The 22,910-nt window shown below is 35.1% G+C and overlaps 1 long non-coding RNA gene across 1 annotated transcript in view; it reads right to left on the bottom strand.

Annotated features, from left to right (window-relative positions):
• LOC128672925 (uncharacterized) overlaps positions 1-22,614 on the bottom strand; it is a 52,300-nt gene extending 29,686 nt beyond the window's left edge. The window contains exons 1-2 of the long non-coding RNA XR_008405009.1: positions 22,072-22,614; positions 517-546 (exon numbers count right to left, since the gene is read on the bottom strand). This is a non-coding gene — a long non-coding RNA (uncharacterized LOC128672925). The remainder of the gene's footprint in view (positions 1-516; positions 547-22,071) is intronic.
• Positions 22,615-22,910: the final 296 nt, after the last annotated feature.

The following is a 22,910-nucleotide window of genomic DNA, read 5'->3' as shown; positions in this document are numbered from 1 at the left end:
TCACCCTACGGCGGCCGGCGCTTGCGACGATGGACAGACGGCGCGACAACAGATTTACATACGTCCGCATCCTCTGCACAGTGTGTATGTTACTAAATCACACTTCTGACTGTCTTTCTCTTTTTACTACAGACAGAAATTTAAATAAGATTTTTACAAAAATATGATATTTGATACAAATTTTTATTGTTGTCAGAGAGACCATTTTATATTCAGTAAACCGCTCAGGATATCGCACGTCACGTTGTCGTGTGGTACCGCCTCAGAATAGGACCACTCCATATTTTCCCGTGGATGTCGTAGTACGAGGCGACTAAGAAACACAAAGTCTTCGCAACTGATAGTCAACAATATCATTCCCAAGGAGGGTTAACGTCATCCGGCGACCGGTTGTAAAACCATAGTCAAAATTAAAAATTTTAAAGTATATTTTTACGTTGACCCTATGGCGTCATAGCCCCAAATCGGCAACACGGAAAGATGAGCGAGTGAGTGATGTTTTTTGCCATTACTTACCACAACGTTGGCATTTGCAAAACACGATTCCTGAAAAACAAAAAGGAAAATGTGTTAAGAACGTGGCACTCAACAGGAGCGCGGAACCAAAACAAAGGCATGGGGTGACGATGGTAATTACTAATTAGCCTTCTACTAATTTGCGAAAATGGTTGCCAATTTAAAGGGACTTTTCTATAGGTCCTTTGTAAGAGTTAAAAAGTAAGTTTGTTTGTTCTTAAGAAACTCGAAGTTGCCAGGTGATGGGTGCGAAGTTTTGACGGGCTTTAGCGTCGGTTGAAACATAAATGGTCCAATTTTCTTATTGATTTTCGCAAAAGAACATGTTCATTGCTATTTTTAAAGTTTTGTTAAATAGCAGATATTTTTAACTATGTCCTAACATTTGAATATGTAATTTAAAAAATTACAACAAATTATTAAGTTTACTAAAAGATCGCCGGAGATAAATTGCTGTATAGATTGCTATTTACGCTCTAGTTTAGTATTATGTGTATTTTCTGTTCAATTCTTATATATTCTGTTTAATCCATACTAATATTGTAAATGCGAAAGTCTGACTGTCTGTTCCGCTTGCTAGTGGTACAATAAATGGATTTGTATTTTCGTAATAGGATAGAATGTAACTAACAATTTTGTAATAACCAATAATTTACTCTTAACAAACTTTAGGTACTAGTAAGTTGAGAAGAATCAGAAAAAACTCCACTCCAGCATTTTCATAGTAAAATAAGAACGAATAACAACACGAAATGAAATAATTAATGGTACTTCCGTCAAGTATTCACTATAAAAATGATGAAGTCCCCTCGACTATCGATTGTCGATATAATTGTGATTGCAAGTAGGAACGACTCGATTGATGCCGTGACCCGAGTCGTTATGCTAGACATCGATTTGTCCGTAATTACTGAATTATTAAAACTGTGGAGAGGGCACTGAACTCTATTTTTATAAAATCTTTTAGTTTACTACCTATTCTTGTATTTTTCTATATAAATTAAGTCAGACTAAATATTTTTCGGTCCAAATTTTCATTGTGCGATGCCCAGCGACAACAAAATCTGCTAAAATCTTTCATGATTGTATGTAGCACTAGTTGCGCCCTGGGGCTTCGCTCCCGTGGGAATTTTGGGACAAAAAGTGCCCTATGTTTTATTTTCGGTTATATTCTACTCTTGTGCGAAATTTCATAACATTCAATCCAGTAATTTAGCATAAACATTCATCCTTATAAACTTTCGCATTTATAATATTAGTATAGGACGCAATATGTGACGGGCAAGTTGAAAAATATATCATACATACAAAGATGTTATTTTAGAACATCGTAAAATGTAGTTTGCTCCATTATGTTAGACCACATTATCAGCAATAACGAAACAAAAAAATAAAGATACAAAGGTACACAATAGATTTCAAAGTAATTAGTATTCGATTGTTGATTAAAATGAACGAATAAAATATGAACGATAAATTTCGAAGTCTAATAACGCATATGCTTGTTTGCAATTATATTATGATTGATTTTATTCGACGTAGATATGTTCTGTTATATTAATCGATAAAACAATACAGTGTCTGATTCTATTAGTTTATTTATTAAAATGTATTGATTAGAACGATGAACCTACGACCTCGATAAATTCGCGGTATATTGCAGCGGTCTATTGATATTTATGGGACGCGATGTGTTGTAATTCTATTCTACCCGGTCTGCGATGGATCAGTTTCACATCTGTGTGACACCATATGCTTCCGGAGAAAGACACATATCGTAAGGAAACGCAGATTTCCCCACGAAGGTTTATACTGGTCGATTTATTATAAGTCAGTTTACAATTTACAATTATTACGCCGTTACATGACAGCGGGTAGTCGAAAAAGTCATTTCTTTATGCGGTTTCATCAGTATTGGTAAAAAAAGCACACTCGATCAGAAGAAGAAAACTTCCAAATCCATAAAATACATGAAAACGTTACATTAACTCGAGTAAATCTTCGCTTACGCAATCAATCAGCATGCACTCCTGCCGTACACCGCACGAATATCTAATTTTGTTGCTACCCCTCCCCCCTCCGACAACCCCTCTAACAACCCCTGCTCCCCCGAGCTACCCCCAAATCCTGGTGGACGTTTTGATGGATCACCCTTAATGACAGGCGGTGAAGGGGCCCGCGAGGGCGGCGCACAGTCGATACATTTTATCGATAAAATCGACACTGTTATGCTAGCGAGATAACATCTAATTGCCTTGTGGGAAAGAATATTGATATGGATATATTGAAGTGGTTGGTAATTTTCTGTTTCTTATGTTTTTTTAATGTTATAAAAGTAAAATTCAAAATTTTTTTCCGGAAATGAAAAAATATTTTTGCAAAAAACATGAGTACCTATATACAAATTGGTGTCAAAAGAAAAACTAAGCCTACGTATTTAACCGATTATGGGTATACAAAAATCAATATATTAGTTGGAATAACAAGTACTTTGTGATTTTTTAAACTTCAAATAAAGTGTTATTTTAAAATTAGATTTTTTGTTGTGACGAACTCTTAACTTAAACTCTTAGTTTGGTTGCATTGCAACTTTTCATCTTTAAGGTCAGTGTTATATTAATTTATTCACATTACATTTACCGATGTTTAAAGATTTATCTTTCCTGAACATTGAAATTTACTTTTGGGCCACATAGCTCAGAACGATAAGTGTGTTTAGTATTTGCCAAACTTCATTATTACGATAACTCTTCTTCATTCTTTTTCATAACGAGTATCCAGAATAAAAAGAAGTCTGCTCATCTAACCATCGCCTAACGTTAAACATAACGTTAACAAACCAAAACGTATTAATTTCAATCAATCGATATCGATGGTACCCCGTCAATCCCCAGAGCAGCAAGCATATGCCCACAGCGGCACTCGCTACAACTGTATTAGACATTAGCGATGCGCGCTCCTCGTATTGTGCCAACTTTTGTTGTTGCTCTGTGGCACAATGCTTCATTTTTAAATGGACCATTGATGCTTCGCACGCAAGTGGACAAATTGAATTCATTGCTCAATCATTCGAAATGGAACTAAATAGTAAAACCATGAAGAAATAATTATTATAATGACCAGCACAACAAACTTATTTATGTCATACGTACGAAGTTTTTGGACTGGTTTCCCATGCATGTTTTGTTAGATATTTATTTAACGCGTTGATATAGTTATTTAATAATTGAATTCATACACGTACACATTCATAACTTAAAGTCCTAAAAAATATTTAAAATAGTCTATCCCCTAAGTAATATAATTATTTTTATGGTTATCAGCTATCCACCTAAATCTTGCCTCTTTCTCACGTTAAACGTAGAGAACATTTTCGGTCACTGGTAGCAGGCAGTGGTTACTAACACTAACATGCAGAAGACAGATATCTAGCTTATTGTACGAGCTAAATTGGAATCGAATTGACCACTCGATCTGCAACATTATTTATTTATTGGTATATAACCGTTCATTTCTTATATGTATATTCAATAGCATGTCAAGGGCTATTAAATTGCAATGGGGTCTCTATGGCGACATTAGAGAATGCTTTACAATGAATTTGACGAGGTTGGTGTGTTGTTGACTGTACGTTGGGCAGGCTAAACTAAATGTGAAGTCCAACTGAAAGACAACGTAAACTTTTTAAAAGAAATACTTTCGATTCTAAAACTTACCTGTCTCCTGAACAATAACATTTCTACTCGTTAAAGTTCGATACATGATATTATTAATTTAAAAACTTCAACTGAAATAAAAGAAGCGAAGAAAAGAGTAGTGGAAGTTCACGCTTGGCAAGTCCTGGCACGGCCGGCAGACCTTGGCAACGCTTGGCGGGGCTTGGCGCTCCATTGGAAAATGAAACAAAGCAAACGAACTGAGCAAGCGACGACGACTTGTATTTAAAAGTGCACTGGATATAATACTTTACCACGTACAATGCTTTAGCATAATGAGCAGTGGCGAGGTATTGGTCTTAACAAAGAATACGACATACGAGTCGTACAAAAAAAAGTAAATACAACTTTTTCATATAAAAATAAATGTGTTTGTGCTAGTGAATTTTAACATTATCTGACTAATACTGTTGCTGAAGAGATGAAAATGTATATTTTAAATATTTCCATTTTCTTTTCAAAGTTCTTTCGACTCGGCAAATCATATTAGTGAAGACACGCCGCCGATACAACATGATCTATGACGTCATACAGATACTTCAGTTGTGGTAGCACACGCAGGGTGACGTGTGACGTGGTTTGGGCAGAAATACCACACAATGTTTCCGGGCTTTTCAAACTGTAAAATAACGTTTTTTTTTTCATTATTTAGCCAGCATGCCTGTGACAAGTCTAGCACTTTTACGAGTCCCGGCTGGAGTATTGGAATATCACCCGCCATTTTCAATTCCAATAACAATGATGTGCCTTTAATTCCGGTCGCTGGGACTTTTGTATTAATTTTGTGAGTTATTAAGCGACCCACTGCGCGAGAGTGTACGATACGGCACTTACACTTTGTTTTGTTAATTAAAAAACAAATGCAATACCATTTTAATATATATTTCAATACGCCGTTGTCGACATTACATTTTTATTACAGTTTTCAATATATATATATATACTTTCAATTCGCCCGGTGCAAAGGAAACATGTCCAGGTTGGTACCTGGACATGTTTCCTTTATAATAAGCTCTGGCAGAGATTAACAAAATGGTGCCTTTCTCCAAACCAGGGCACACTTATTGTACACCTGCACTGAAGGACCATGCCACATATAACGCTGTGTCGGTGAGGTCGTCCTCACAAATTTTGTCTCGTCGACATACATAGACTTCCAAGTATTACCTTTCTTGTATTGTACATACAGACTTTGACATAAATAATATTAATTTATTTCTAAACTCTTTATTGCACAAAGAAAACACAAACAAAAAGCAGTAAAAAAAAAAGAGACGCGGGAGGTTGATATTTGGTTCTGTAAATCAGTTGCTTATCAAAGTATTTGTTTCGCGTTTGTTTGTATAGTATTTCTGTTGGATTGGAAAATTAATTATTGAAATAGCCAGGCCAAATTTCAGAAGAATAAAATACATTTTTTACATCTCCAAAGTTCGTTTAACATCCACGCCCGGGATACAACTAGGAGACAAATAAGACTCGCATATCTCAGAATCGTCAAACTACGTCCCACATAAAGTTCGTACAGAGTTTACACATTAAACCCTCAGGTATAAGACAGGCACGCTTTGTTCTCTAATGAATACAAGCGGACTAACTACATACTAGATCAAATCCATAATTTACTTATGTTTATTTGTTTCACGAAGGATTCACGTCAAAATGTCGACGAATTGATGTAAGTTTGAGGAGTGTCATAGGCTACTTTTAGCAGGTCCCTAGTATTTATTTGGAGCCACGTATAATCTGCTCGATTCCCGTGAGAATTACGGGATTCTCGGTGCATTTATTCAGAAATCAGACCTTAAAAACTAATAAACATGCGTATGTAAAATTTCTAAAATAAAACTGGCATCTCGGAACGACTACTGACGAGATAAATTGCCAAAAGTAAATGCTCAAAAAGCATTCTTCACCTGTGCTTTGGAAGTCGTCTGTAGACTTAAGTTCTAAGTAATATTAACGTTAGAAGTATCATCCTAAGTCGAATAAAGAACTTTCCGTAACAACAAGCCGCACTTCATCATCGCACGAGGCAAGGACGCTATACAAAATGGTAATGGTCGGTGTGAAGCGCCGATCTATATTATAAAATAATACAGTTTTTTTTTTGTTATCACCTATGAGGGTGACGTAGTCAATTCTGACAAAACCCTCTATAAAAAAAAAATAAAGAGAAAAAAGAAAAACAAGCCGCACTTGGGGGTTTAGCCATACCATATACAAAAACACGACATGTTTGTGATTGACGGCTGATAAATAATATAGACGTAAAACACTAGTGACCAGATAAAATACTTGTATTAGAATCGAGCTGATCAGTTTCCCCTGGCAGGAACTTTTATCCCGAAATTCCCATGGGAGTAAAGCCCTAGATTGCAGCTAGTAGGAATGTATATTGTACACACTGTGCTAACCCACGGGGCGATATTTCAAGTTGAGTACGAGCCAGGAATTGAGCAGCAAACAGTGAAACCAATGAAATTCGCCCGGAATCACAATGAGATGGCTGCTCGCTATAAATAGAAATAATATTCCCCTTTAAGATTGATTAATTTAAGTCTACGTCCAACAGTAAACAGCTCAAAATATCTTTACTAATATTATAAAGACGATATCTGTTATCATATGCGGAACCAAACGCTAGATCTAAGCCCAGTAGTGAACTCTAAACGGCTTAGAAATTCTATACTTCTATACAAATATCATAAAGAGGAAAGATTTCTATCTTCGTACTCGTATGTTGGAAACGAATAATAGATTATAAAGTGTGAAGTGACTCTCTGTTTTATACTATATACTATACTTATACACTACTACTATTACTGACACTTTATGGGCTATGCCTGCAATAAATGATTTTTATTTATTTATTTATTTATTTATAGTTTCTAAACACTGCCAAACATAAACTGCAGAACCAATTTCGTGAAATTTTGTTTGTAGTTTAAACCTTCATGGGTAACTAGGGCAGCATTTTTTATCGGGAATAAAAAAGAAAGAAGTCGCGTTTTTTACTCTGTCTGACCAGCTGAACTGAAATTAAATTCTATTTTCATAAACAGAAATTAATTTCAGTTCAAAGAACTCTTTACAAAATATCACGCCAATTGAATACGAATACCAAATTACTTCTATGTAAAAACCGATTCATCCAGTCATCTATTGTACACTTCCGGGCAAAATGAAATAAACACTCAATAATACCTGAAAAGAAACCAGAAAGTGCACAATACAATGCTACGAGTCGTAGCTACGAGCTACGAGTGGCTACGCCGTAGCACAATGGCTACAATACGCAAGCTTTGAGGCTTCGCTGGAATTGCGCCAAGAAATGAAATCGATGGGAAATATTGACAATACTTTCTTTGAACTTACACCAAATTAATATTTTTAGGGTTCCTTACCTTTAAAGGTGAAAACGAAACCCTTATAGGGTCACTTTGTTGTCGGTCTGTCTTTCCAGCTGTAAAGACCCTTATTGTCAGGAATGCGTAAATATATCAAGTTGAAATGTATATTACAAATTGGGCCACGGTCTCTTTGGCTGTGAAAGTAAATAGTAGAGAGAAAAGTAAAGTATATGCTATCAAAAGATATGATTCTTTAAAAGTAATTTTCGATTTCTCATTTGAATCAAAACCTATTCTAATAACTTTATTAGTTATAAATAATATAATTGACTAATTATTTATTAAATCATTATGTTTAGGAATAAATTTGAAAAATTAAAATTAAGATTTTAAGGAACCCTCAGTTCGCTAGTGCGACTCGCACTTGACCGGTATTTTCATAATAACGAGAAACCTATTTCGAAAAAAAATAATGTCCTACAATAAAGATTTCTTCATTCATATTGTAATTTTTTCAAGGAAATAGAATAAATATATAAGAGAGTAGATATATAGTGCTTTTTAATAAAGCAATTACTTATTATTTTTGAATAGTTTTTGGTAAATGACTCTATTTTATAAGAAAAAATACTATTTTTAACAATAAAGATCAAAAGTGCAACGTAATTAAGTAATTATTGCCATCCAGTATACAGTAATTATGTAATGATCCATACCATAAAATAACATATATACTACTTTCCATACGATTTCTTGTCATCACAAAGAATAATAGTTATATAATGCAGCGTTGTACTTTTGTGGAATGAAGTTCAAAAAAATTAATGTAACTACGTTCGCGTCTATTATACATGACTTAAGACAAACATAAAATATTACTTAAAAGAAACGTACGATCTAACGTTATCAACTTTTATATGTTACATAAACATTTTCAATCGAGTTAGCATCCTCAATGTCTGCAATAAATTTGTAGATACGAGCAGCTAGACTGATAGCGGTGGATCTTCCATCGCCGGCGCGCCACCAGGATCGATCGCGTGTACCCGCTACACGATACTTCTAACACCTAGCTCACTATGGTCTAGTTCAAGGGCGAGTCTATCTGCCGCTTTCAATAATTGTTCGCGTTTCTGTTCACGCTTCTATCTATAATAATAAATTCATTTATTCAGACTTAGTCATTATGTATATAATATTTTGTGTGACAATTTTCAATAATTTTTTTGGAAATACAACTTTTATTTTATTCGTCCTCCTAATGTTTAATATATGTATAAGACTTATATTTGTTAATTGACGTCCTTGGAGAAAAGGCTGCGGTTAAATACCTACATAACCTAAATGGAATATCCACCAGCCACTCCTGTTCATTGGGAGACTGCACAGCAGCGATAACTATGTATTAAAATTTTCATCTTATCAAAATCAAATTCAATCATCAAAATGAAATTTTAATTTCAACTTTCAGACTTTGTTCTTTTTCTTAGGTCGACATACCCAGCGAATTAGATTAGACGATCTCTATATTCTTAAAATCTGCTTCGCTAGGTCAACAAACTTTACTTAGTTCAGTAGGCGAGCCGACTCGTACAATGTGCAATAATTCTGTACACGTACATCGCAAACCGAAGTTAATGGCGCGGTGCCACGATTGATAGACTCGATGTTTGGGGTTCGATTCTCGCTGGAGTTGCAGTAAGTGGTCACCGTGCTGTCATAGGATAATATATTAAATTTAATGATTGGTTTCTAATGCCATGTAAATTTACTTGAAATAAATTTTCATTATCTAGTTTTTTGGCTATTTCACGAGTTTCTTCTTATATAAATATTTATTTTAAATGTTTAAATCATTAATTTATATGAAACTTTAGGTTCCATTATTAAAATAGTGACGATTGAAAAAGAAGAGCGAGAACGAGTCTAAAAAGCCTTCCCAATATACTTTTATTGATAACTAAAAGTACAGTGTCACATCTGTACTAACCTACACTGGATAAACAGGAAGTTTTCTTTTTCTGTGTAGGGCTTTTTCTTCGAACCGGACCGGCTTTTTATTATTCCCACGGGAGCGTAGCCCCGGGACGCCACTAGTAAGTTAACAAAATTGATCGATTTATAGTGACATGAAATTATTGTGTTTAGATTTTAAAATAATTAGGTATATTGGTAAAAAGCAAGAAGAAGAAGTTATTGAGTTATTTTGTATTCTATGTTGTGAAATACCCTGTTAATACAGGGTAGGAGTTTGTCTGTATGTACGTATGTAGTCACGTCGGACTCCAAGCCAAGACACTACATGTTTGAAGTAAAGACTTCATACATAGTTTCTACATTTTTGTAAAGTGTTGAGAGCACCGTGGTAAAAAGGAACTGTGGATACTTCAACTTTAAAGTTAACTCGACTTGAGAGCGTCAATTTAAGGTACTTTATTATCTCCAGGCTTTGCCCAAAATGGGCTTTAAGTCTTTGTGATGAGGTGCATTTTTCCATGAGAAGTATTGTTGTACAATATTACAGCTTGATAAAACAGTTCCCAGTGGCTGCAAACGTTATGTAAATATAACAGCCGAATCTGAGGCCTCGTTTCAAGGAATATTTCTTCATTTCAGTTGCACAGTGATGTAAGTAATAAAAAAAATTCTAAACATTTCTCCAATTCGCTTGAAAAGAGACGAGATGTTGAGGTGTTCTCGGCGTTCGAGTATTTTTAAGGTTCCGTATCTACAATGTAAAAATGAGGTTCAAATTGGATCATTTCTTTGCCCGTCTGTATATCAAAATGAAATCTATACTAACTACAACCTGTACTTTTTATCCCGAAATTTAATTAACTTTTTTAAGACTATAAGGGTTAGTACATACCGAAAAAAAATTAAGGACCTACGATGTGAGAGTCTGGGTAGCACTTGACCAACTTAAACAACTTGGTGTTTTCCATAACTTCAAAAAAAAAAACACAATTACAACAAAACCCTGGAAAACAAAGCCACCTCAACTGTGCTATCACGAAAATCTCCGACAATTAACGGCCTACACTATGCAATTACCACAACATATGGGGTCAACAACCCTTGGAAAATTGCACCTTATTCTCAATAACACATGGTTTATTTTGAAGTTATAAATATGCAGGTAAAAACGTGCTGTAAATCAGGAATAGGGATAATTTCCCGACCGACGTAAATCAAGATGCCGACGGCTTGAAGGGGGAAGGGGAAAGGGGGGAAAGGGGGTAGCTGTATAATTAAAGAAGAATTAACATTGTTACGTGTGAGTTAGATATTACTTGGAATGTATTCTTTTTGCCATTCGGTACTAGGTATTGGACTTTATTTTAAGTTTAAAGTTTTCCTGAAACTATGTTTAGTCTATGATTTGTAATTAACGTCTCTCTCTCTCTCTCTCGTCAAAAAATAGTGCCGAGTCGCGTCAATTGCAATTGAAAATAACTATATTTATTCACAGTCGTTGTAATGAAACAAACAGAATTCGAGAAAAGTAAAGATTCTGAATGGACAATTCGATGAAGGAGCCCACAAAATTGAAGTCTAAATATATAATCAGAAAGTCTATTTTAGTCATTTTTTGTGAGCAAAGAAATCAAAACATAGTATAGTCAAGCGCAAATCGTTGATGCCCTGTATTGATCTGTAAGCGATGATAATAAAGGTACGACGAATTAGTATAGATGTGCCGTTAACTGTACCAATACCTATAGAAGCCAAAGAAAACGACAAGAAAATGGCCACAAAAAGACACCTGCACATCCAATTTGAAGCTCGCCATTTTTGGGAAAGCGAAAGTCTGTTTTACAGCGAGATGATTTATATAAAACGTTAATCAATAGGAAAATGTAATTATGGGATATGGTTCCGCCCAGAATAGGTTCACTGCATGTCCTCCCGTAGATGTCGTACGAGGCGAATTAGGGACATATAGCCATGGCACCGGCAATGGCGACAATAGCATTGAGGATTGACAAACATAACATTGATATTAGGCAAGGATGCGGTTGTAATAATGATTTAGCAAAATTAATAAAATCATATTAAAAATCTTTGCTTCAACGAGATTTTTCTTTATATACTACTGAGCAAGCAAACAGGAATGCTGCCCACCTTACGGAAAGTGGTGACCGCAGCCCGGACGCTTGCAAACCAGGGTTACCACTCGCGCGTTGGCAGCCCTGCATTAATGATTTTCATGTCATGATTACTAATACTGGTGGCTACTTTTTTATATGACTAATATTATCATGGGGGTACCAACAAATGTTTCCATAGGAGCAAATTATGAGAACCGCTGGCATTACAAACAATCCCGCCATCGCTGTAAGTAAAGCCTCAGCCTTTCACCTTTTCAAGTCACCGGGACACAAAGGTAGGAAGGTAGTTATTAATGATGGCGAACGAGCATCTTAAGTGAAATCCAATGGGCCGCGGGTGATTCCGCAAAGCACAATGGGATGAGTGGATAAAACGCTCTTTCAAAAATTTTGGAGGGAAAATTTGGGTCGGAAATGTCTGAGGGTTCGCGGGAACATGTGTCACGTTTATTTTAGAGATTTTCTTGCGAATTTTGTTTGTGCTCCAATTATTGTACTCCGGGCTTGTTCAGCCTATAGTGATTGCATGTTCATTATTTATATGCCTGCTATTCAAATGTAATTTTCATAATTGTGGAATCAATTAGATACACATTGTACATACCTATCATCTAGATTTAGTATATACTTTTATTTACATATTTTTATATGAAACTTAGATTTAATTAATAATAATAAATATGGTTAATACATAGACAAGTGTTAGTTATCCTGCTCCTAGTGGGGAGAGGCTGGTGTCTGAGATACAGGCTCTGCTTAGTTCAGACACCAGTCTCTCACAATCTTATCTTATCTTTTGGATGTATACATGACAATACAATTGTATTAATTATATTTAGGAATACTGTTCTAGATAGAACAGTGGGAGATAAATAAAGATTTTTGATTTTTTTTTTAATTTTGAACTTTGAATACGTATGTGTGTATTGGGCTGGCAGAAACAAGTAAAATTTTGGTGTTTCACGTTTATTATCAAGCAACTCGCATGCTTCTTTGCTCACTACAACTCATTCACTCATCGTGATTTCTAAGCCATAACACATAAATTGCGAACAGACGCGGCTTAAAGGATTTCCCATATCCTCTTGAAAAAAAAAAAACTACTAAACATGGCTATCTTGTTTGATTACAAAGCCCCAATGGTCATCGAAATCTTCCAGTGTTTGCTCCGATGTAATTTAGACCCTCTCAAGTGGTTTTAGAGTCTCTATTTGTTCAGCGTTGTTTGAAGAGTTGGGTGTTTACGGTTAAATCTTGTAGGACACCTTATTTGGCGATCGGACGTGTATTTGTTGTGCTACTTTTTTGTTTGGATTCTGGTATTATTGGAGTTTTTAATGTTTTCATGCAGAATTTCATGTTTGAAACTGTATTGCAAGCTGTGCGAAAATTCATCATAATAATTACAACGGTAAACGGGAAAAAAACTGTAAGATCACCGATTTATTTTTTCAAAAAACAGAATTATATCCGAAATCGCGAGATTTTCTAAAAGAAAATCATATTTTTACAATATAACAAAAAGGCAATCTGAATCTAAACAAAAGTCAGTTGTCTCGATGTTGTCAATTTCCGCCGCGAGGCGGGCAGAGGGCGCCGCTGTAGCGGATTGTTTTCCACTTTAAAACAATTGCGCGTTCCGTTCCTACTATTTTTTTTTGGAGAACGCCTGAGAAGTGTATAGCTTTTGTGTTTTGTTTTTAAATCGATTTTTCGCCAAAGGAAGTAGCAATACGTTACAAACATGCTATCCTTAGTTAAAATTGTATATTTACATTGTGTACTTTAAAACAATTGCGCGTTTCAATTAATAATTATATATTGTCATGAAAGTAGAATGTAACTATCAATTTAATTGAGTATCTCGAGATAACGGAAAGGATATTTCACACTGCTTGTTCATTCATATGAAGTTTAATATTTGAAGCAAAAACACATGCATATACAATACATAACAAAATTCACTATTTTTCGTGGCTAAAAAAGATTCTAAAAAAACCTTAGGTAATTCTAGACGCAACCTCAATTTATAAAGCAAAATTCGCTACTTTCTTCCAAGAAAACCTATCTTATTCCACATACCTTTATTAAACTCGGGGGATAATCTCTAATTTTTCAGCCGCCCGGCGTAAGTCGAAACCTTAGCAAAAATCTTATTTCCACGTTATCGCTCACGCACGCCCAAAGCGGTTCATTTTTAAACCGGCGAAAAGGATGAGCGCACACTTAAATTATTTACATTCAAGAGAACTGGGAAAAAAGTGAAAACGTGGCATATTTTAACCCCTCCCCCCCCCCCCCCCTCCCCCCGCCGGCCCGTCGCATGACAAACGAATGGATTTCATCCGCACGCTAACTTTTAGTGGGAGTTTAACGGAATTTGTAAATATGTTAGTGTTTGGAAAATTTTGTTAAATGTTACTATTGTAAAAATGCTTTAATTTTTAAAATACTGAATGTTAAAATTACTCATATATGAAAGAAATAAAAATAAATGAAATTACAGGGGCAATTTCCAAGATTTTGTTTTTGTACAACAAAATTTTATAACTAGTAACTAGTAAGTACATATTAAAAATATTCTTATCTTATGCCGGCTATACACTATTTCCGAACTCAGACAAATGCCAACACTAATTAACGTACATATGCAAGATTTTTTACTACAGGAATAAAACTATCAATGTATGTCGAACCAAAAAGTTCCATATAGGTATTCTTCGTGACCTATTTTTCTTCAGATTATAAAAGGGGGATCTTAAAAAATCTAAAACCTTTTTATTTTCAAGCACGAAACCAATTTCCTAATTTCCCGACGATCAACATTTGCGTATTTACGCTGCCATCTTGTAAATTAATCACATTTTAATCGAAATCTTCGGATTCGGAACGAAAGAAGAGAGAAGAGTCCCGTTTCTAAGCGGAAATTGCCAAGTGTTTCGACGGGGTTGCCCGAATGAAGCAATTTCAGCCGGTTCCGCCCCATCGGACCTCAGAGGCATTACTCTAATCCTGCAAGGCTCTTAGTAAGGTATGACTGTGATTTAAAAGAGCTACAATACAACCACTCTACCTTCAATTTAGTTTGTATCCAAAAGTAATTCTATAAAAAATATATATATTTTCAATTTCTTAATCTAGCTTATTACCCGTTATGTTTGACCGTAGGTAAAATATAACTTTTTCAAATTTCATCATAATCGGTCCAATGGTTAAGCTATAGAAGCGTGACAGACAGACATTTATAGTATTAGTATGAATAGCATGTAGTATGTATGTATATACATGGTCATAGTATGTATATACATATATATGGCAAACACATGATCGAACTGCTTGTATGGAAATCAAAACTGTTCTTTCCGCTCTCATAAAAGTTATTTTCATCTCCAAATAAACAATTAAAATTTACTTTAACTCTACATTCAGTGCCATTCTGATTCACACAAAGAAAAAGGTTGGAATCAATTTAATCTTGTCCCAAAGTATCTGAAACTCAACCCAAAATTGGATTGGGAAAGTTTAAACGCTTTAAAAATGTAGGCCGCCGGAAACACTGATCAAAAAATCAAACAGTGTTTCCCTCTCATAATAAATTGAAATCGAACAAGATCACTAAAGTTTCAAAGATTAACAAAACTTCGATGGCTAATGTATTATTAAAAATACTCCTACTTACTAGGAGTTTCGCAGCGTAATAGATTTTTGGATATCTTTTACAAAAACCTTGAGCACAATAGGCATAAGATAGGAAGACATAAGACTTTCAACTCTGGATTTTATCGATATTATATTTTTTTATTTTGTCCACTATTTGTCCTTCAATTTATAGCGCCTATTTCTTAATAGAGCTTTTCATTCAATACATTTTAAATTAATTCACCGAATTCACCAGCAACCCAAAGCGGCCGAATTTCTCATCAATCGCGAAAATTGTCAAACAAAAACCGGCTTAAACCGGTTATCGGCGGCTGCTAATAATAATAGTGTCCCCTGTAATCCACCGTGATGGATGACAGTCCCCTGCCCACCCCTTTTAATTGCCAGAATGTTCGTCTGCACGCCCGTCACTCACGAATTTCGATTTATATTATAATATCGTTCGATTTTCTAGCTTTAATCAAGTTTTCTCCCCTTGAACTTGAAGGTGCATATTTAGGGGTTCTTTTTATCTGTCGTGTCATACGTGCCTCGGAAATGGTGGAGGTATTAAAATATTTTGCACCGTAAGCGAGGGAAGGCCTTTTGTCAATATTTGGGAGTTAGCTTTTAACCATCTTTGAGACTTTTTGCAAGCTAGTGTAATACAGGCTCTTTATTTAGAAGTCCCTTGTTTCACTGCAGCCTTTAGGAAACGACAATAGTATTGGTTGTAAACTGGATAACAGAGCCGATATTATTTGCAATTTTTATGTTATGATTGGATTTTGCATGTAAAAAATGTTAAATGTTGTTTTTTTCCTTAATTAGAGACCTTTTTTTTTATTGAAGATTTATTTATATTGTTTCGGAATTGAGTTTCTGATTTCATACAGTATGTATCTGTCAATCGAACCTATTCTTCCGCATTTACCTTAGTTCCGCACGTAAGGCGTAACTTACACTCGTGGAAGTTATTCGCGTAAATTTTAACTTACGCCTGTAACATTTTGTAAGTTTAGAAATTACGATAAACTGTTTGCAAAAATCTATATATTTGCCTATTAAGTATTCGTGTTAATTAACTTTATACGAGTTAAACTTGGTGGTGTATTTTCGGCCTTGGCCTAATTTTGTTATTTTTATTATTCATTATTGTAAAAAAATACCAAAATTATAGCAAAACAAAATAACACGCAATCCATCAATCGGCAGCTGATCACCACAAGTGGTGTTCAGATCGATACGTGCGCTCCATCGTCCATCATCGGCTGTCATCGTGACAAATTATACGCCAGACAGCCTGCCTCAGTTCCTATTCCATTGCCTGATTCATTTGTGGCATTATGTATTTATTAATCTATGTGAAGTTACATAATGCAAATATTCGACATTTACAAGTTGAGGCAAGTGATGAAAATGCGCTTTTTCTTACCATTTTATCAAAAGCTGTTTACAAAACAAACAAATACAGCTTAGCTTTAGAAAGTTGTTTAAAATTGCTTTCCCAAGAACACAATATTTGCGAGATTCTTGTGACTCTTAGGATAAAAACCAATACATACACATAGATCTACATTAAAAAAAACCTTTACATACTTTAAACCATTACCATTTTTAATATATTGTATATGTATCATGTCATACATATTATTCTTGAAATAACGACATGTTTATTCTAAATACGCAGGCTGATGGATCAACCATTCAAAAAATTTTATAAACATCGAATTAACATATTTCTTCGCCTCAATTGAAAACATACTCTATTACTAATGAAATTAAGTTCAAAAAACGTTAAAATCACTAAGCATTGGTCTTTCTGTGGTCAAAGAGCAGATGTTATGATGATTATGACAGACAGATCAAATCTCCATTCTTGTTCGCAACGATATGTTTGCTAAATGTGTTTATTTTTGCCATTTGTTCGGGTGAATGGAGCTTGGCTTCAGTTGAATTTATTGTGGATCAAAATGAACAACTGTTTGTGTCATCGTTTGGTATTAGGATTTTAACAAAATATTGTTGCAAAAATTCGGTAGTCCCAAATGTCTATTTTAATTTGAATTCACTAAATTTTCTGTTACTTGGTTAAGTATCAAAAATTAATATTGTCTAACAATGATGTATAACGGGATATATTAGAGCACCAGCAGCCCGTCACGGCTTCGCTCGGGTAAAAACATAAATTATATCAGGAATCCTGTTAGTGTAAATCGCATGAAAATACGTGCAGCAGTTTTTATGTTTATCAGAAACAGACAGATAAGGCATAGGACTTTGTTTTATAACATGTGTAAGTGTGAGAATACATACGTAGGTACTGCCTAAAAGCTGAGAAGGTATTATGCGTACCTTTATTCACTCCTCCGAATCTTCACTTCAAACACACCTTGAATTTTTGAAAACATCCTTCCTTTCCCTATACTTACGAATCGCGAATAACAATTCATCGAACGAAACCGGTCAGTTCACAGAGTCTGCAATTTGCAGCCTAATAGAAGTGCTATCTTTTATATGGATTTATTATTATTATTTATTTGTTACTCTGACTCACGCTCCGCTCGCTATAATACAAGATACAAATATGATTGAAAATTAAAATTTGAACAAAAATGGCAACGTGTTACATATCGATTACAACGTGATCTCCAAAAACAAAGATTCCGCATGTCGTATACTTTACATCTACTAATTTAGCCCAGGACCAGTCGGCGACAAATCACACGCCAATTCTACTAAACTTGTATTATTCCAAATTCTGTGGGTCAGCTTATCATTCCGGTGGCGCGCGGAACCCGGCGTGTAATTTAATTGGGCGGCCACAATGGCGCGTGATTGGCCCGCGAGCCGAATCCTAATTGGCTGCAAGTTTGCGAATCTTTCACTGCATCCGTGTACGACGTGAGGTAATCAGCGTCGATACACGGGAGGGGGCATTAGCGACGTATTTGGATTTAATAACTACTGAATAGTCGTGAACAAGGTGGCGATCGTGTCAACGATGTTAAGTAACCTAGAGAATATCATGGTTTTCTGGTCGGATTTTTTATTTAGTTTATTTTCGATAAATCTAATATTATACTCACTCGATCTTCTGCCTCAGTCATAATAAACGTGGCATTTCTTACCTGCAACCAAAGAATTTAGTTTTAGATCAAATATTGTAAAAAATATAATTAAGTCTAAGTTGTAAAGGACAAGAGTTCATTCATCGAGACTCTTAAAATAAAATACACAATATACCTCAAAATTACTTACGCCTTTGATCAATTTGTTAATAGTCTCAAAACCATACGTTATAAGTAAGACTATTTATTAGTAATATCTCATTATCAAAAATAAAATTATTTTATTTATTTTCAACTATAAAACTTTGAAGGAAGGATTTAAAATACTGTCATTCAGCAAAGTTAACGCCATCACTATCACATATCACCCTGAGAGGCGGCGGACGTGGGTGTGAGCCAGAAACCACCTTCACGTCACAGATATAAACTAGTTACGGTCAGCTCCGGTCGTGACAGCACCCCGAGGACAGTTTACTTCACTTGACGTAGGTATGTTGTTGAAGTTTTTATAAAGATACTAGCGTCCTCACCCGTCATTTATTTATGTATAAACCTTCGGGAATAAATGATCTTGACAGTGATCTGAACTGAACAGTAACTGCATGAAAATTCATTGGGTGAATTAATATAAGAACGAAAGAAACCGTCCCAGTCGGCGACTTCGTTTTATACTATGTAGTGATGGTCGGAATTTCCAGAAAACCTCTCCAAAATTTTCTCAAAAGTTATAATGAGCTGAATGTATTATATTATAAACTGACCAGTTACACGATGTTCCGTTTTTACTTACCTCATAAGACTCTATTAAATCCTAATCTTTACAACGCTATCTGTAACATTACTTATCTTGTTGAAATTGCAGAAAAAAGAACCAAAATTACGAACTGAATAAGTAATATTATAAACCAGTTTCACAATACGCTAACGTCATCAACTTTATACCGGTCTTTCCTTTTAAATTTTCCTTATCTTCCCCTGCTTCAAACCTCATTACAATACAGTCCCATACATTATGTACCCCAGAACCGTTTCAATTACAGGAAGAACATCCTGGCTTGGATTCGCTTTAATTAAAACGAGTAGACAGTGCTTGCTAATCGTTCCCACACACGAACCGGCGCAGTTTCGCTTGCAACACATGCTTGTCCATTGAGCTGTTATTTATATAGATAAACTATTCTGATCCCATGTAATCCTGCAGTGAAGCCTGTAGCGCCGCTTCTTCTTTTGAAAGTCGGCACTAGTAAATTATTTGCGTCAACAAGAGATGTTATCCTGAGTTGAATTAAGAGATTTTGTAAGATAGTGATCTGGTGCAAGTAGGTACTGATGTACTTAGTCCTTGTCAAGAAGAGGGCTCAAAAAATTATACCTTCTGAAGTCATTTAATTAAAATATGAATAAAATTAAAGTAAGCGTTTGATGACACGCTTACTTTAATAATAACAAATATAAAAAAATTGCGCAGAAAAAGTTTTAGTTTCGAGGTGAATTAATTAAAAAATATAGTCATAAATAAAATCGATTGTCTATCTTCTATATGTCCAACACGAATCTACAAATGTATGCAGCGCGCGTCATATTGGCTAGCTGCAATATGTACGGCAGCAGTCTTGTTTTGATCGAAGCTATGCATTAATGCAATGGCGCTTAATGACATCATTGTTACATCATCATAGTCAGCTTCTAGTACTCCAATAATAGCCATGAACCTCTTGTCATTCTCCTCGGCTGATAATCTTGGCTATCCATCGTTTTACGGTGAACTTAACAATGACATATTCCTACTATCGAATGAATAATAATTAAATAAAAAAATATGGCAGTTGAAGAATCGCAGAAGAAGAGTTATCTATAGTTCATTATCATAAATGTAAGTATAGTTTAAAACTCGGGTAGATAGAGATTATAATCAGATGCAGCAGAAACCGGAACAAACCCAAATATAATCGGTTTCATAGCCACTACAAAACTGAGACTTCACAGGATTATCTGTTATCGAGTATTTTGTACCAGAACACTCAATACTCCGCTGTTTACACAGTTATATTCGCAAGTGCATCCAGCTAGATGCACTGTGCAGTCTCAATGCTATATCGGAAATGTTTATTGCATAAGGAAGTGATATCTGCAGCATATCATTCCGATTGCAAGGAAAATGTTATGTGTTTCGAGAGTATCATGTATCAGTGTAATAGTACTTTTTATTTCATATCTCACGATTTTTATATACGTATATATCAGAAAATTCGTCTTGACGGTCTTGATGCACACTCGTGTTAGTAAAATATTTGTTGAGTGTGTGTATGCGATAAAAAAAAATCTATTCTATTATTGGTCGTCCAAGTGTTCTAAGGTAAGCTTTAAAAACAAAGGTGGATGCTGTTATAAGATATCGTTTAGTTGATTATATTATTAGTATGACTTTTTAAACACAAAGAACAGGTATCTAAAGATTTATAAAGCAAAATATAACAAAAAATGTGGCGATACGTACGAGGTGATAACATTAAATATGTATATCAAAGACGATACTAAATTCGTCATAAACGACAAGTGCGGTACAGTGTTATCCCGCAGCTGAGGGTGTCCGCTTAACTACTGTTGTTGACGACCTCGGTGGCGCAGTGGTAAAGTTCTTGCCACTGAACCGAGAGTTCCTGGGTTCGATCCCCGGTCGGGTAATGATGGAAAATGATCGTTTTCTGATTGATCCGAGTCTGGGATGTTTATCTATATGTATTTGTTATAAAATATAGTATCGTTGAGTTAGTAACCCATAACACAAGTCTCGAACTTACTTTGGGGCTAGCTCAATCTGTGTGATTTGTCCTAATATATTTATTTATTGTTATCTTATGACAAGATCCGCAGCCGAACCGAGAGATATAGTCTAACGTCTCCTGTATCAGATCGCGCAATATTGCGTAGTATAAGCCCATCAAATCCATGATAATGAGTTTAAAAACAAACGAATGCAGCCAGGGGGAACTGTCAGCTTGATTCTCGTTTATTTTGTTAGGTTAGTGTTTTATAATTATTTTTTAATCAGCAATCGTTCACTATCGTAACATGTATTTTGTATACTTTTGACCCTTAATGTGTTCTTTACTAGAAAAATTGCGAGCAATAATCATGGTAAGCCCTTCTGGAATGATAGGACCACTGTTTTAATTCGTTTATTTCGCCATTTCTCCTCAGCAGTGGTCTTTCCGAAATGCCAATAGTTTGTAGCTATAGTAAAGATTGATGTGAAAAATGCTTGTGAAAATCTAATGTCTGGATAAATGTCTTTGACAAAAAGTATACATACAACTTTGATTTACTGTATTTCACATAGGGAAAAGTAAGTACTTTTTTCTGGGATTAATATGTCCTTCTCACAAGGAAGGACTTCTCATTGTAAAAAATATCAAGAGAAACTAACAGTTGTATAATAGGTTTAGTTGTAGTGTTTTCAACGCAAAAACCAATTTTTTTTGACGAGCTAAGAATGTGTACATACTAAGCTACGCCCGCAACTTCTTTTGCGTTCGTGTTTCGAAATAAAAAACATTTATACATACTGAATAACCTTCCATATGCGCCCCGCGTGCTCAAATGTTCCTCACCAATGATTAATATAGATTAGCAGTATATCTCCAAACTAAACACAATCACTCACCGGAATCTCCGACCGAACGCTCCTCGAACGATTTACTTTTACACCAATATTTACATAATACACCTCCCCCAATTGTCCTTCAGTACACGTCGAAAATCAACCTTAAATACTACACATAGAGTTCACAATCGCTTAGTCTCAAAACCTATAATTCCATCAATAAGGTATATTCTGAATTATCAACTACCGGTTATGTTAACTCCAGTTATTTTTAACCTAACGCGTTATGGTTATAATAAACTTAGCTTTACTGCTTTTTAAGGTTACTTCTAAAACAGTTTAAATCTAATTTATTTTATATATATTAAGTTGTAGTAACTAATTTATTTTATACTTATTATGTTAATATTATTTTCTTGATTTTCAAAAGTTTAACTTAACTTAATTTTCAAAAAATATTTATTAGTGCCAGAAAATCTACCACTACTCATTACTATCACTAAATTACTCAAAATCTAAAAATGTTCATTTTAAAATGTTCGTATCGTAAATTTTCGCGAATTCGCGTGTTTCAGCAATCGTAGGGCGGGCGGGCGCCGCGGCGGCTGGGCGGCGAGTGAGCCGGGGCGGGCGCGAGACGAGCTTTAAAGCTCCGATAGTTGTATGTAAACAGCTTTGTGATTACACATCTTGGTTGTAACATTGTATTTGCTTTATTAATTGGTTGGTTAGTGGTTATAGTTATTTATGATGTTCGAATCTAGTTTGAATATTAGGTAAATGTGAGTGATAGTGAACCGCACGTCACGTCAACCAGCACAGAACTCTGAGACGATAGTATTCAGGAATTGGCATGATTTTGAGTAGGTTAATCTGTTGTTGATATTTTGTTTTCTTTT

This window comes from Plodia interpunctella, chromosome 10 (assembly GCF_027563975.2).
Source record: "Plodia interpunctella isolate USDA-ARS_2022_Savannah chromosome 10, ilPloInte3.2, whole genome shotgun sequence".
NCBI classification, from domain to species: Eukaryota; Metazoa; Arthropoda; class Insecta; order Lepidoptera; family Pyralidae; genus Plodia; species Plodia interpunctella.
Note: the sequence above shows the minus strand (reverse complement) of the source record. Positions and strands in the feature narration are given on the sequence as shown.